The following is a 13,385-nucleotide window of genomic DNA, read 5'->3' as shown; positions in this document are numbered from 1 at the left end:
TATTGCTATTTGCAGCATTAATTTTAACTGTAAGCAGCATGTATTTTTGACCATTTTCTAAATGTTGTATGACTTTATTTTATCTTCCATAAACCATGACTGACAGACAACAAAAATAGCATATATGTTTTGTTACGTGCCCTGAACTGAAAATGTAAATTTAGGCCGAAATTCTTAAATAACAGTATTAAGGTATACAAACTGGGCTGTTTTTACTGTGCAATTTGAATGGGGGGAAAAATTTATTATTTTATACTAGACATATATGTTTATTTTTATAATAGATATATTTGATTATTATATGGACCAAATGTTTCTAGCAACAAATTTGAATGGCGTGGAAGACTAGATGAAGGGTGATTAGAGCACAGGTGGCAGCTGCTTGGGATTTTAGATTATACTGTTACCAGTACATCTGGCATTAGGGATACCCACTGAGTATCCGGTCTGTTCAAGCTGGAGTCTATTTAAAGTGAAACTGACATCCAAAGTAACTAGATCTAATTTGGAAACCTAATGCATTGTTTATTCTCCAAAGCACTTAGTCAGTCATAGATACAAATGTTTCAGATTTGAAAATCTGCAATGAAACTTTAATTTAAATATCTCAAGGTGAGCTGTTTCTAGGATATACAATTCAGTAATTGTGTGACACATATGCTATCTGCATATAATTATAGACTATATTCATTTTTAGATTGAGAAACATCACTAACAAATATTGATTGTTGCTTCTATGATAGTTTCCATTTTTATTGTATTAATTTAAAATGATTTTGATAGGTTTGATGTAAGCCAACCACATGGGTCAAAATTCAAGTAATCATATCAGTTTCCACCATGGTTAAACATAGATTTTTTTTTTTTTTTTATCAAGTTGTACTTTATAAAACTGCACAGGCTTTGTGGCCAGATTACTTAGGGCCTCTTAGTGCAATCAGAAATGATGCACACAAAGTAAAGCCCTGTACACATGCATCGATTTTATTTTTATTTTTTTCCCCTGGATTTTTTATTAGATTTTGCTTATAGAAGCAAAATCGAATCTAATCCTAAACTAAATCAAATGGCTTTTGTGTAACTTTCGATCTACATTCGATTCGATGCGCGCTCCCGTTTTCACAAAATCGGACAGAAAAATCGGTACTTATGTAGTATCTGGGCTGCCGATTTTGTGATTGTATGCCTTACCTTAAGGCATACAATCAGATGCGATGCGATGCGATTTTGCATAGGATTCAATGTTAAGAAGGTCCTGTTCATTTCCCCACTATCCAAGTGGGCATAGAGTTGATCTTATATAGCGTGGCGAGCGCAGCGAGCCACCGAGCCCGAAGCGTGGCGAGCGAAGTGCGCCCCGCGAGGGGACGCATATTTCTTAAAAAGTATTCTGTGTCCCCTCGCGGGGCTCGCTACGCTCGCCACGCTTCGGGCTCGGTGGCTCACTACGCTCGCCACAGGTTTATATCCAACTCCATGCCCACTTGGATAGTGGGGAAAGGAAAAGAACCCCTTTTTCCCATTGAATTCTATGTTAAAATGGACTCAGACCATTTTAACATTGAATCCTATGGAAAAATCTTGACCATCGCTTACGATTTGGTCGCATGCGATGCGATGCGATCCGATCCGATTTCTAAATCGGACGCCCAGATACTACATAAGTACCGAAAAATCTACTGTGCAGGAAAGGAAATATCGAATTCGATCTAGTAAATGGAATGGTAAATTCGATATCTAATGCAAAAAGTACAGATCTAATGCCAAATTGAATGGAAAGATCTAATAGAAAATCATATCTAACATCGAATCAAAAGCAAATCGATGTGTGTGTACAGGGCTTAAGAAATATTACGTTTCCAAATTACCTATAGTTTTCTTTAGATGTTGGTTTTAAGTTGCTCCTTGGCCAGAAGTGACCACAGAACTTGGTAAATTAGATCTAGTATTTTGGTAGTGATATTTTTGTTAAACAGAAGAAAGCATTACATGACTTTTAAAACTAACAAGAAACCTGTGTTTGATTTGTCCCCTCCGTCAATACTCTTTGATTTTTAGGTTCCCTTCTTCTGGAAAAAAAAAACATTTCTGCATTCTCTTGCAGTCTGCCTACTACAGACAAACTCCTCCCGGATCTTGTTACATTGCTCAGTGCACAATTCTTTTAGACACTAATGCAAACAAGTGCAATAAATTATTACATAATAAAGCTATGGTTATTTGCCTTTCCATTAAATTCCTGTGTTGTGGTTATTCTTGTAGAAGATTAAGCTTTTTTTTTTTCTTTAAAATAATATTGGTGAGTAGATCAGTATAAAAAAGATATTAAGAAAATATCAGGGGACTTTATTTTTAGGTCTGTATAAGTTAGAACTCTGTTTACTGTTATATATCTATCTAAGCAACATAAAATATATATAGAAGTAAAGCCAAGGCACAGGAAGCATGTCATGTATGGTTTTGTGTGCCCAGTACATTCAGGGTTGAACTGTTGTATAGGGAAAGCAGGAAGCAACACTGAGATCAAGGAGAGTCACTTTCAGAACCATAAGATTTACACCATACTTGTGCCTACTGCTGACATTGCCCCAATTTTCAGGAATGTTGCCCTGTGGAACCAGACTTCTGCAGCTTAAACAGCACTGTGTATGACAACACTAGTCCCATTCTGTACATGCACAGCTCCTGCCATGTACTACTCAGAATCAGGCCCAAAGTATACAGATAAACCTAGCGCCTGTTTGCAGCACATAACCAGTATGAAGAGTGGGTGGAAATAATAGTTTTTACCATTAATCAATTTCTGAGGGATACTTATAATTTATTAGTACATTTTGTAACATTGTGAAATGAACATAAAAATAGAAGCATATCAAAATATTGAAATACCTTCAAAATAAATAATACATTTTAAAAAAAGTTGCAAAACATATTTTAAATAGCATTATGCTTGTTTCCATACGCACTCTAAAAGCCCCCTTACACTTGTAAGATTTGGTTAGATTTCATTCAATTTAGACAGATTGAGGCAATCAATCAAACCAAATCTTACATGATTGTCCTGCACTGCGACCCGATGCTCGTTCACGTGCACATCGGGTCTGACCCATGAGATTGATTCTCCTGCACATAGGATCTATCTCATCGGGTCCATCAGGCACATTTTAGGGGACATTTTCCAGCGTTAAATTTGTCCGACCGCCCCCCCCCCCCCACCCCCCACAAATAGTGACTTGGTGACCTGTGCGTGATCCGCCCCGCCCACACAGCACCCCGAGCCCGCCTCATTATACACATCAAGTGGCAGCAGTTTACAGAAGTGTTCTGTATATAAAGTGTATTCCTGCGTGTTTTTTTTTTTACACCCTCTGGTGCCACCCCACCACCCGCAAAATATGCCGTAGTTTTGCACCCCTATCAATGGTTATCCATTATATGTGACTGAATGGCCCGTGGGCCAATCAGAACTCGGGGGTGGGACTTCTGGGTGTCAGGAGCAGAGCTATGCTTCCCGCCACCTCCCCAAAAAAAAAACAGGAAACATCGATTCTCCTTTACCATCGATATAGGGAAACCATCTGGTATCTAGTATTCAACATCGGCCACAAACCATCGATGATTTCAAATCATCGATGGCCATCCCTAGCTGTCATTGTGCCTGTGTGACAGAGCGAGTCAAGCTCTGACATACCAAGTCTTTACTGAACAGTGGGGCAGATGTATTATGGCGGTGCTTATCGCGCCACTATAATACTTCCTGATTCGCCTCATTAACCAGGTTAACCCCCTTCTAGCCTCCCCCTCATTAACTCCCTCCTAGCACTGTGGACATCCCCTAGGACAGGGGTGTCAAACACAAGGCCCGCGGGCCAAATCCGGCCCGCCAGACCTCTTCATGTGGCCCGCGCAGCCACCGCCAGCCTTCACCTTTTATTCTCGATTTTTTTTTTGTGTTAAACAAGAAAGCCGCCTCTTCAGCGTCTGCCCTCTAGCGCAGTGCCGCCGGTCGTCAACCCCTCCTCCACTCCCACCTGCTGTATAGGAGCCAGAGAGAGGAAAGAGCAGGTCCGTCGTGGTGAATGGTGCTGCTGCTGCTGTGCGCTCCAGGTCACTTACTGCTGAGTGTGCACTGCACAGTGACCGGGAGCACGCTGCCCCCCACTCCTGGATAGATAGTGCGAGGAGCGCTACTCACAGGAGGAAGGGGGAAATGCGCCTGTGTGAGAGCGCAGCTGTTTCCTTGGTGGTGGAGCAGCTCAGACTGGAGTGGATGCATCAGAGCGGGTAAGTGTCAAACTCTCTGCCTATGTGTGTGTGTGTGTGCACTGGCACATTGCAGCCCATCATTAATTGCTGTGTCCCATGATAATAAGCAGGACATATGCCCTAAGACTGAGTGCTGCCCCCCTGTGCAGGCAGCGTGTGCCCTAATGCACTGCAGTTCACAGCATTAGCAGGAGGGAAATGCTACTGCTGAGGTACAGTGGTATTATTTGGGACATACTTGTATGAAGGACACTATTATAATAATAAAGAGTGGACACATAGTCCTACAGATACAACCGGCCCTTTGAGGGTGACCAAACTGCTGATGCGGCCCCCGATGAATTTGATTTTGACACCCCTGCCCTAGGACCTCCCATCTGTGCACATGCAATTTGGCCAGATAAATCTCTTCAATTTATTGGACCAAATTGCACGTAAAAAAAGGCACATGAAGTGACAAATCTCATGTAGCACTCCAGGGAAGCTGCTGCGGAAGTTCAGTCAATCAGGTCCAACTTGTCCCTCAGATAAGTTGAACTAGTGTAAGGGGGCCTTAACAATACTCCTAGATCGTATTAATTCTGTGAACTGAACAAAGTACTTTCTACAATTTCTAAATTAGGCCTCCTGTTTATATATGTCCATAAGGTAGTGGTAACTTCCCTCTTATCGCCTTCACTTATACAGGGTTATTCTAGTTCACTCGCAAAGGCAAATTCACTCTATATGCACTACTGGTGGGGCTGATGTAACCTGTGCATAGAGTTAGATTTGGGTGAGTTATTTTGTTTCTGTGCAGGGTAAATACTGGCTGCATTATTTTTACACTGCAATATAGATTTCAGTTTTAAGTACACACCCCACCCAATTGTAACTCTGCACATGTTACTTCTGCCCCACCTGCAGTGCACATGGTTTTGTCCATCTGAGAGTGAATTTGCCTTTGCAAGTGAACCATAAAGCATTGACATATAACCTGCAATATACTTGTCTACATTTAGGGAAAAAGTTTTATATACTCCGCAGCCCTAATACTTTACTACATATGTAAGGTCACATAATGGATATCAGTCAAAAATTTCATTGAAGGTTGATATGTTTTTAAACATTAATTGTGTATTAGTTTTTCAAAGAAGAGAAGGAAGATACAGAAAAAAGAAAAGGGAGGGGGGAAATAAAAAATACATGTCAGAAAGATTTTCAAACAAACCTAACAAAACAGTCACACAGATAAAAGTGCAATGCAGAGTACAATTATGTATGGGAAGAGGGGTGGGGATTCTTAGAGATAAAGGGTGGGATGTATTAACCTGTCCTGCCCACTGTAACTTGTTCTCCGTGGTGGCACCTAGATCGTCTATGTCTGGTGGTAGCCAACTTAAGTCCTCGAGAGCTAACAACAGTAAAGCTCCGTACACACGGGGGGGAATAATTTTGTTTTGCCAGATTTAGCTGGAGATATATATATATATATATATTTGGGTTTTTTTTTTTTTTTTTACTTATATTGCCATTTCTGGCATTAGAGATGCACCACATAGGTAGCAATTGTATATATGGAATTATTACAATAAAGGAAGGCTTTTATAATAACATATTTCGGTACTTATGTAGTAACTGGGCTGCCGATTTTGAAATCGGGTCCATCGCATCGCATCGCACCCGACCAAATCGCATGCGATGCGATGCGATGCGATGGACCCGATTTTTCCATAGGATTCAATGTTAAAATGGACTGAGTCCATTTTAACATGGAATTCAATGGGAAAAAGGGGTCCTTTTCATACCCCTACTATCCAAGTGGGCATGGAGTTGGATATAAACCTGTGGCGAGCGTGGCGAGCGTAGCGAGCCCCGCGAGGGGACACAGAATACCGTCCCCTCGCGGGGCTCGCTTCGCTCGCCACGCTTCGGGCTCGGTGGCTCGCTACGCTCGCCACAGGTTTATATCCAACTCCATGCCCACTTGGATAGTAGGAGTATGAAAAGGACCCCTTTTTCCCATTGAATTTCATGTTAAAATGGACTCAGTCCATTTTAACATTGAATCCTATGGAAAAATCGGGTCATCGCATCGCATCTGATTGTATGCCTTAACTTAAGGCATACAATCAAAAAATCGGCAGCCCAGATACTACATAAGTACCCATATTTCATTTGCTTAGCAGTGCTGTTCTTTGTTTTCTGGGTTTGGGAACAATGAATGTGACTCTGCATGTGCACAATCATGGGTGCACGATGCACACAGCCCTAAAATGTGCAAAGGCCTGATCAAGACTGCGCAGGTGCCAAAAAAAAAACCCTGGCTTCGCATTGAGAGCTGCAGCCAGAAGAAATAAAAACTTTAATCCATCAAAAATCACAACCTACGGCAACAGCTGCAAGCAATAACGAAAAGAATGAAATCTTAACACGGTTTCCATAGTGAAGCTATGATTCAGTTTAGTTGTTATTGGGTCTATTGGAGGTGGGATAAGTTGTTTACAGAACTGAGCTATGCAGTGGCGTAACTATAAAAATTGCGCCCCCCCTGCCAAAAAATAAAAAAGAGAACTGTCTGCTGCATGGGGGTGGACATTTTATGATGGTCCATTTTCATTTCAGCAGAAGCCAGGGCAGGAGGGGAGCCGGGACCGCACACAAAATCTGTGGGTCCCAGCTGCAGCACAGCGGCATTACAATAGCCCCGCAGGCCCCCAGCGCCTGCAGTTACACAGCGCCTCCCCGCGACCGCAGGGTCTGCGGGGCTATTGTTACAACACTGGAGCTATGGCAGCTTTAGAGGCAATAAAGATATGGGAGGAAAAAGCTCTATAAAAAGTAGGTACAGCAATCCGGAAAAATATGTAGGAGTGCAATGGGTGAGGTCAAGGAAACATGGAGGCTTGTCACTTTTAAAATGAGGCTCTCAAACTGTAGCCACAGGGAGCGGAGAAATGAGCATGACCAAAAGCATGTATAATGTCACCCACTAGGCCACAACCACACTAGCATAGCCTAGACCAGAGGTAGCCAATTCCAGGCTTCGAGAGCTACCAAAAGTTCATTATTTTCTAACCCACCCAGCAGTTGCACAGGTGTGCTGATTACTCACTGGTACATTTTAAAAGATCCACAGGTGGAGCTAATTATTTCACTTGTGATTCTGAAATGAGACCCGGAAAGTGTTTAATTGTTGGAAGCTCTTGAGGACTGAAGTTGGCTGCCCCTGGCCTAGACTGGGATGACCAGATCTTGTGTAGTCTAGTAGGGGTTGGATTGATACAATAGTTTCATATATGTTTCAGCAGGAGAAATACACTTAAAGTCCATACACACTGGGCGATTATGCAAAGCGATGATATTGCTACACACTGAGCAGCTTTCCCCCTGCCCAGCACCGTCAGCAGGGAACAGATGGCTTTGCATATCGCAGCACTCAAATACCAGCAGATTAGCGGCTTTCCTGGCGATGATGCGGGCACGTCAGGCCACACACACTGGGCGGCTTTTGAGCTGAAAGCCACTCAAACTTGCATTTAGACATTTTAAATACTGAAGAAAACAGATGAAACATGCCTCAAACGAATGTTTAGATCACGTTCCCAATTCAAATGTGTTCCCCCTCTTCTGTAAGTAAATGAGGTTCAATGGAATCCAGAAACCATAGGCTGCCCACTTCCTATTTAGCAGTGGGATTGATAATATTATTACCTGACAATCGTGTACTCTTAACTTTGAAACTTCCTCATAATTCACTGTATTAGAGGATAGGTTTAATGGCAAGTTTGCCCGGCTCTGTACCCCATGGCGGTCATCTGCAAGATTTAATAGTTTGCAATAAAGCTACAATTATACAACAAAATATATATATATATATATATATATATATATATATATATATATATATATATATATATATATATATATATATATATATATATATATATCTCCATCCATCCAAGTTATACCAAACATTGTTTTATAAATACTACTTGTTCAACCCTTGCAGATGTTGAGGTGGTGGAAGGTTGCAGGCATGTAAATCAGTTCACTATTTAAAACCTTAGTTACCCGTCGGCTAATGATAGTGGGCGATACAACACAGGCTAGAGGCCCCCATAATCCCCCCGGATTTACATGTGATAAATCGATCCGATTTATCACGTAAAATCACATCAAGTGCCAAATCTTATCAGGAGCTCAGGGGAAGTCGGCGCCGACATAAGGCCGACTTGTCCTTAGGACAAGTCGGTGTAGTGTATGGGGGCCTTAAAACCACATCTATATCAACACTTAAGAACAGTGGGGTAGATGTATGAAGCAGTGATAAAGGGAGAAGGGATAAAGTGCCTGGTACTTTATCACCGGTCAATCAGCTCCTGACTATTAAGTTACAGGCTGGGTTTAAAAAGGAACAGGCAGGAGCTGATAGGCCAGAGATAAAGTACCAGGCACTTAATCACTTCTCCCTCATTATCACTGCTACATTCATCTACCCCAGTGAGATAAATCATGTCAATGTGCTAAACTATGGTCATATTGGTAATGTCAGCAATGTGCAAATTTAAGTGAGTTTAGTTAGATCAGGTTTGCAACAACATAAGGAGGAATAGCTATTTGTTGGGTCAGTAAATGTCAGGACTCTTCTGACCCTCGGCTACACTATAAGCAAAAAAAGTGCAGAAGGTAGACATCCTTGCTAGGGCACTCTTATTGTAATATTGTTAATTTAAAATATAACTTTTAATACATCCTAAGTTTAAAGGTGTGTACACACTTGTACAATTTAGACTATCTGAATACAATTTAGACTATATAGTGCAGATCTGACCTATATAGTCTATGCAGCCAAGACTTTCGATCTGCGATACGGGAGCACGCATCGGGATCGCAAGGGTTAAAACCCATACAATCTAAATGAGATTTTGACTATATAGTCAAAAATCTCATGCACATTGTACAAGTGTGTACACACCATAGAGGCAAACAAACAACAAATACTTTATACAAACACCTTTACCCTCTGAGTAATCGGGAAAATTAGGGGATCAAAATCTCCTTTACCCTAGAGTACTAGTGGGGAGAAGGTACCTTCAGTAATGGAGAAATACAGTATAAAGCATTAATTCCCTCAGTGGACTGATAGCAGATAAAAGGAGAGTTATGGTAGACCTACTTTTGTTAACTCCCTTTCCTTGAAGTCCATGGGAACCACAGGGGACATTGGGGTTGTAGGTGGATCCAGGGGGTCCGAGGCACCAATCAGCGAAGCTTTCAAAGATTTCCCAGGATGCCCGGGCCCTCTCCACCAACAGCACCGCCTCCAGGCTCATCCAGTCAGTTTTTAGTAACAAGCCGTAAGCGGAGAAGAGAGAAGGACAGGAGGCACACATGCCCATAGACTCATACATACATAAGAGTTAACATGAGCAAAATATGGTCATTGCAGGTCACATAATGATAATACCACTTCTAGGGATACCTCAGTAGCAAATTAAAGGGAGGGCGCCCTGTGGTTCCCATGGATTTAAAGGAAAGGGAGTTAACAAAGGTAGGTCTACCATAACTCTCCTTTTACTTTTCAGGGTCCATGGGTCCCACAGGGGACATCGGGGATGTCACAAGCCGTATATTCAAGGGAGGGAATTTACCTGAGGTGCCAGAAGAACCCGACGACCAAAGGAAGCATCCTGGGAGGCGAACGTGTCAAAAGCATAAAATCTAGTGAAAGTATGGACAGATGACCACGTTGCAGCCTTGCACAGTTGTTCGGCAGAAGCTCCTCTGCTTGCCGCCCAAGACGGACCAACCGCCCTGGTAGAATGTGCTTTTATTGACACAGGGATAGGTAACTTTAACTGTTGATACGTTTGATGGATAGCCATGCGAATCCAGCGGGCAATGGTTTGCTTTGTGGCTGGCCAGCCTTTTTTGTGAAACCCGTACAGGACAAAAAGAGAGTCAGATTTCCTGACTGTTCTAGTACGCTCAACATATATGGTCAGGGCCCTGAACACATCTAGAAGGTGTTCCTGCTGGGACAAATTTTCTGTTGTAAAGGCCGGTACCACCATCTCTTGATTCAGGTGGAACCTGGAAACAACCTTAGGAAGGTGTGACGGTTTGGTTCTCAGGACCGCCCTGTCCGCATGGAAGATAAGGAAGGGAGGTTTCCATGACAGGGCCGAAAGATCAGAGACCCTCCTAGCAGATGAAATTGCCAGGAGGAAAACTGTTTTTACAGTAAGCCACTTAAGGTCCACTGAGTGTAAAGGTTCAAAAGGTGGCTTGGTCAATGCTTGTAACACTAGCGTAAGGTCCCAAGGCATGGTAGGAGGAGTATATGGTGGCTGTAAATGTAGTACTCCTTGGAAGAAAGTGCGGACATCTGGTAGAAGCGCAATTTTCCTTTGGAACCAGACCGATAGGGCTGAAACTTGGACTTTCAATGATGCCAGCCTCAGTCCCATATCTAGGCCTTTCTGTAGGAAAGCCAAAATTCTGGCCATTTTGAAGACTTTTGGATTGTACTTTCTGAAAAGTACACCAAGAGAAGAAAGTGTGCCAAATCCGGTAGTAAATTCTGGACAATGACGGTTTATGTGCCTGGATCATAGTCCTAGCCACTCTGGAGGAAAAACCTTTCTGTTTTAGTAAGGTAGTTTCAAGCGCCACGCCGTCAAAGACAGACGCTGAGGGTCCGGGTGTAGGCAGGGACCCTGGGATAACAGATCTTTCCGAGATGGCAATGGAATGTGTGGCTGGTGCGACATTAGTTGCCGGTCCACAAACCAAGGCCTGCGTGGCCAATAGGGGGCTATCAATATCAGATTCCCGCATTCCACTTTGAATTTCCTGATGATCCTGGGGATCATGTTGACTGGAGGAAATACGTACGGGAGATGAAATCTCCATGGAACGGTCAGAACGTCTGTGAAGTCGGCTAGAGGATCTCTTGTCCTGGATCCGAACCTTTCCACTTTGCGGTTGTGTCTGGACGCCATAAGATCCACGTCCGGCACGCCCCAACTGTCTGTCAGAGTGGCAAAGACCTCTGGGTGGAGAGACCACTCCCCCGGATGAATATCCTGACGGCTCAGGAAGTCTGCTTCCCAGTTCAGGACACCCGGGATGAAGACAGCTGAGAGTGCCAGAAGATTTTGTTCCGCCCACAAAAGAATTCTGGAAACCTCCTGTAGGGCCGCCACACTTCAGGTGCCCCTTTGGCGGTTTATGTACGCCACCGTCGTGGCGTTGTCGGAGCGAATCTGTACTGGTCTGCCCTGGAGCAGGTCCCTTGTTCCGACCAGGGCGTTGTATGCTGCCCTTAATTCCAGGACGTTGATGGATAGTCTGGATTCCTGCACTGTCCATACGCCTTGCAAGGACTGGGATCCTACTACTGCTCCCCAACCTTGCAAGCTGGCGTCGGTTGTGAGGACCAGCCATTCGGTGAACCAGAATGGTCGGCCTGTTGACAGGTGCTGCATTTGTAGCCACCACTGGAGGGATTCCCGGACTTCCTGTGTCAGTTGAAAGGAGGTAGTCCTGATATGATGGGTCAGGCCGTCCCACCTCTTCAATATAAGGCTCTGAAGAGGGCTAGAGTGGAACTGGGCCCACTCGACCATGTCGAAAGTGGATACCATCCGGCCTAGGATTTTCATCGCCCAGTGAACTGTGACCCTTGGGCTGGAGAGGAATTTGCGAATGTGCTGATGTAAGGCAGCACTTTTGTCCGCTGGAAGAAAGAGCCGGAGGGCCTTGGTGTCCAGAAGAGCTCCCAGGTGCAGCATGCGTTGCGATGGGATCAGGGTGGACTTTTCCCAATTTAGGAGCCACCCGTGGTCCTGTAAAGTTGCAATTGTTGTCTGCAGGTGCAACAGGAGGATTTCTGGCGACTTCGCCACCAGCAAGAGGTCGTCTAAGTAAGGGAACACCCGAATGCCCTGCTGGTGTAGGAGGGACGCCATTACCGCCATGATCTTCGTGAAGATCCTTGGGGCAGTAGCCAGTCCAAAAGGTAGAGCCCTGAATTGAAAGTGCCTGTTTAGGATCGCGAACCTCAGGTACTGTTGGTGTGCTGAGAGGATGGGGACATGTAGGTATGCATCCCGGATGTCCAGGGATACCATGTAATCTCCAGCCTCCAGCGCCAGGACTACTGACCTCAACGTTTCCATTCTGAACTTGGACACTCTGACTGACTTGTTTAGTGCCTTTAAGTTCAGAATGGGTCTGAATGTCCCGTTTTGTTTTGGAACCAGAAAGAGCGTTGAGTAGAACCCCTGTCCCTTCTGGTGGGGAGGTACTGGGACAATAACCTGAGACCATAGCAGGGACTGCAATATTCTTTGCAGGTGGTCTGCTTTTACAGTGTCGTGTGGAAGGCCTGTGCAAAAAAAACTTTTTGGGTGGTGTCCTTTTGAAGGATATGGAGTAGCCCCGAGACACCACTTCCCTCACCCAGGCGTCCTTTGTTGTGGACAGCCACTGTTGGGAGAATAGAAGAAGTCTGCCTCCCACCTGGGGCTCTCCCTGCAGGAGGCCCGTCCCGTCATGCCGAAGGTTTGTCAAGCTTGTTTGGGGCCTGTCTGGCAGCCCAAGCCTGCTTTGGTTTTGCCTTACCAGGTTTACGTGAGGGGGAAGGCTTTGTAAAAGGTTGACTACTGGCCTTTCCTTGTGGGCGAAAGGACCGAAAAGCAGTTCTAGTCTTTTGAGGAAGGGCCGTTGGGAGACATGCAGTTTTAGCCGCAGCCAGAGAGGCTACTATTTTATTTAGTTCCTCTCCAAAGAGTGTTTCACCCTTAAAGGGTAGTAACTCCAGGGTCTTTTTGGACTCTAAATCCACTTTCCAAGGCCGGAGCAGAACTAGCTGAAGCCTTGGCTGCTAGTGTGCCTGCATCCGACATGGCTTCCATTATATAGGAAGCTGCTTGCTTAATATGGAGGATGCACAGTTTAGCATCTTCAGATGCGTCCTGTGTAAGCTCTTCCTCCAAGGTTTGAACCCATGGGAGAATAGCTTTAGCTGCCCAAGTTGCCGCTATAGTAGGCCTTTGAACTGTGCCAGTGTAGGAAACGTGGCCTTAAGAGCCTGTTCCAGGCGCCTGTCAGTTTGGTCCCCAAGATTGGAC

The sequence above is a fragment of the Crinia signifera genome, chromosome 1, assembly GCF_055691185.1.
Source record: "Crinia signifera chromosome 1, ASM5569118v1, whole genome shotgun sequence".
NCBI classification, from domain to species: Eukaryota; Metazoa; Chordata; class Amphibia; order Anura; family Myobatrachidae; genus Crinia; species Crinia signifera.
Note: the sequence above shows the minus strand (reverse complement) of the source record.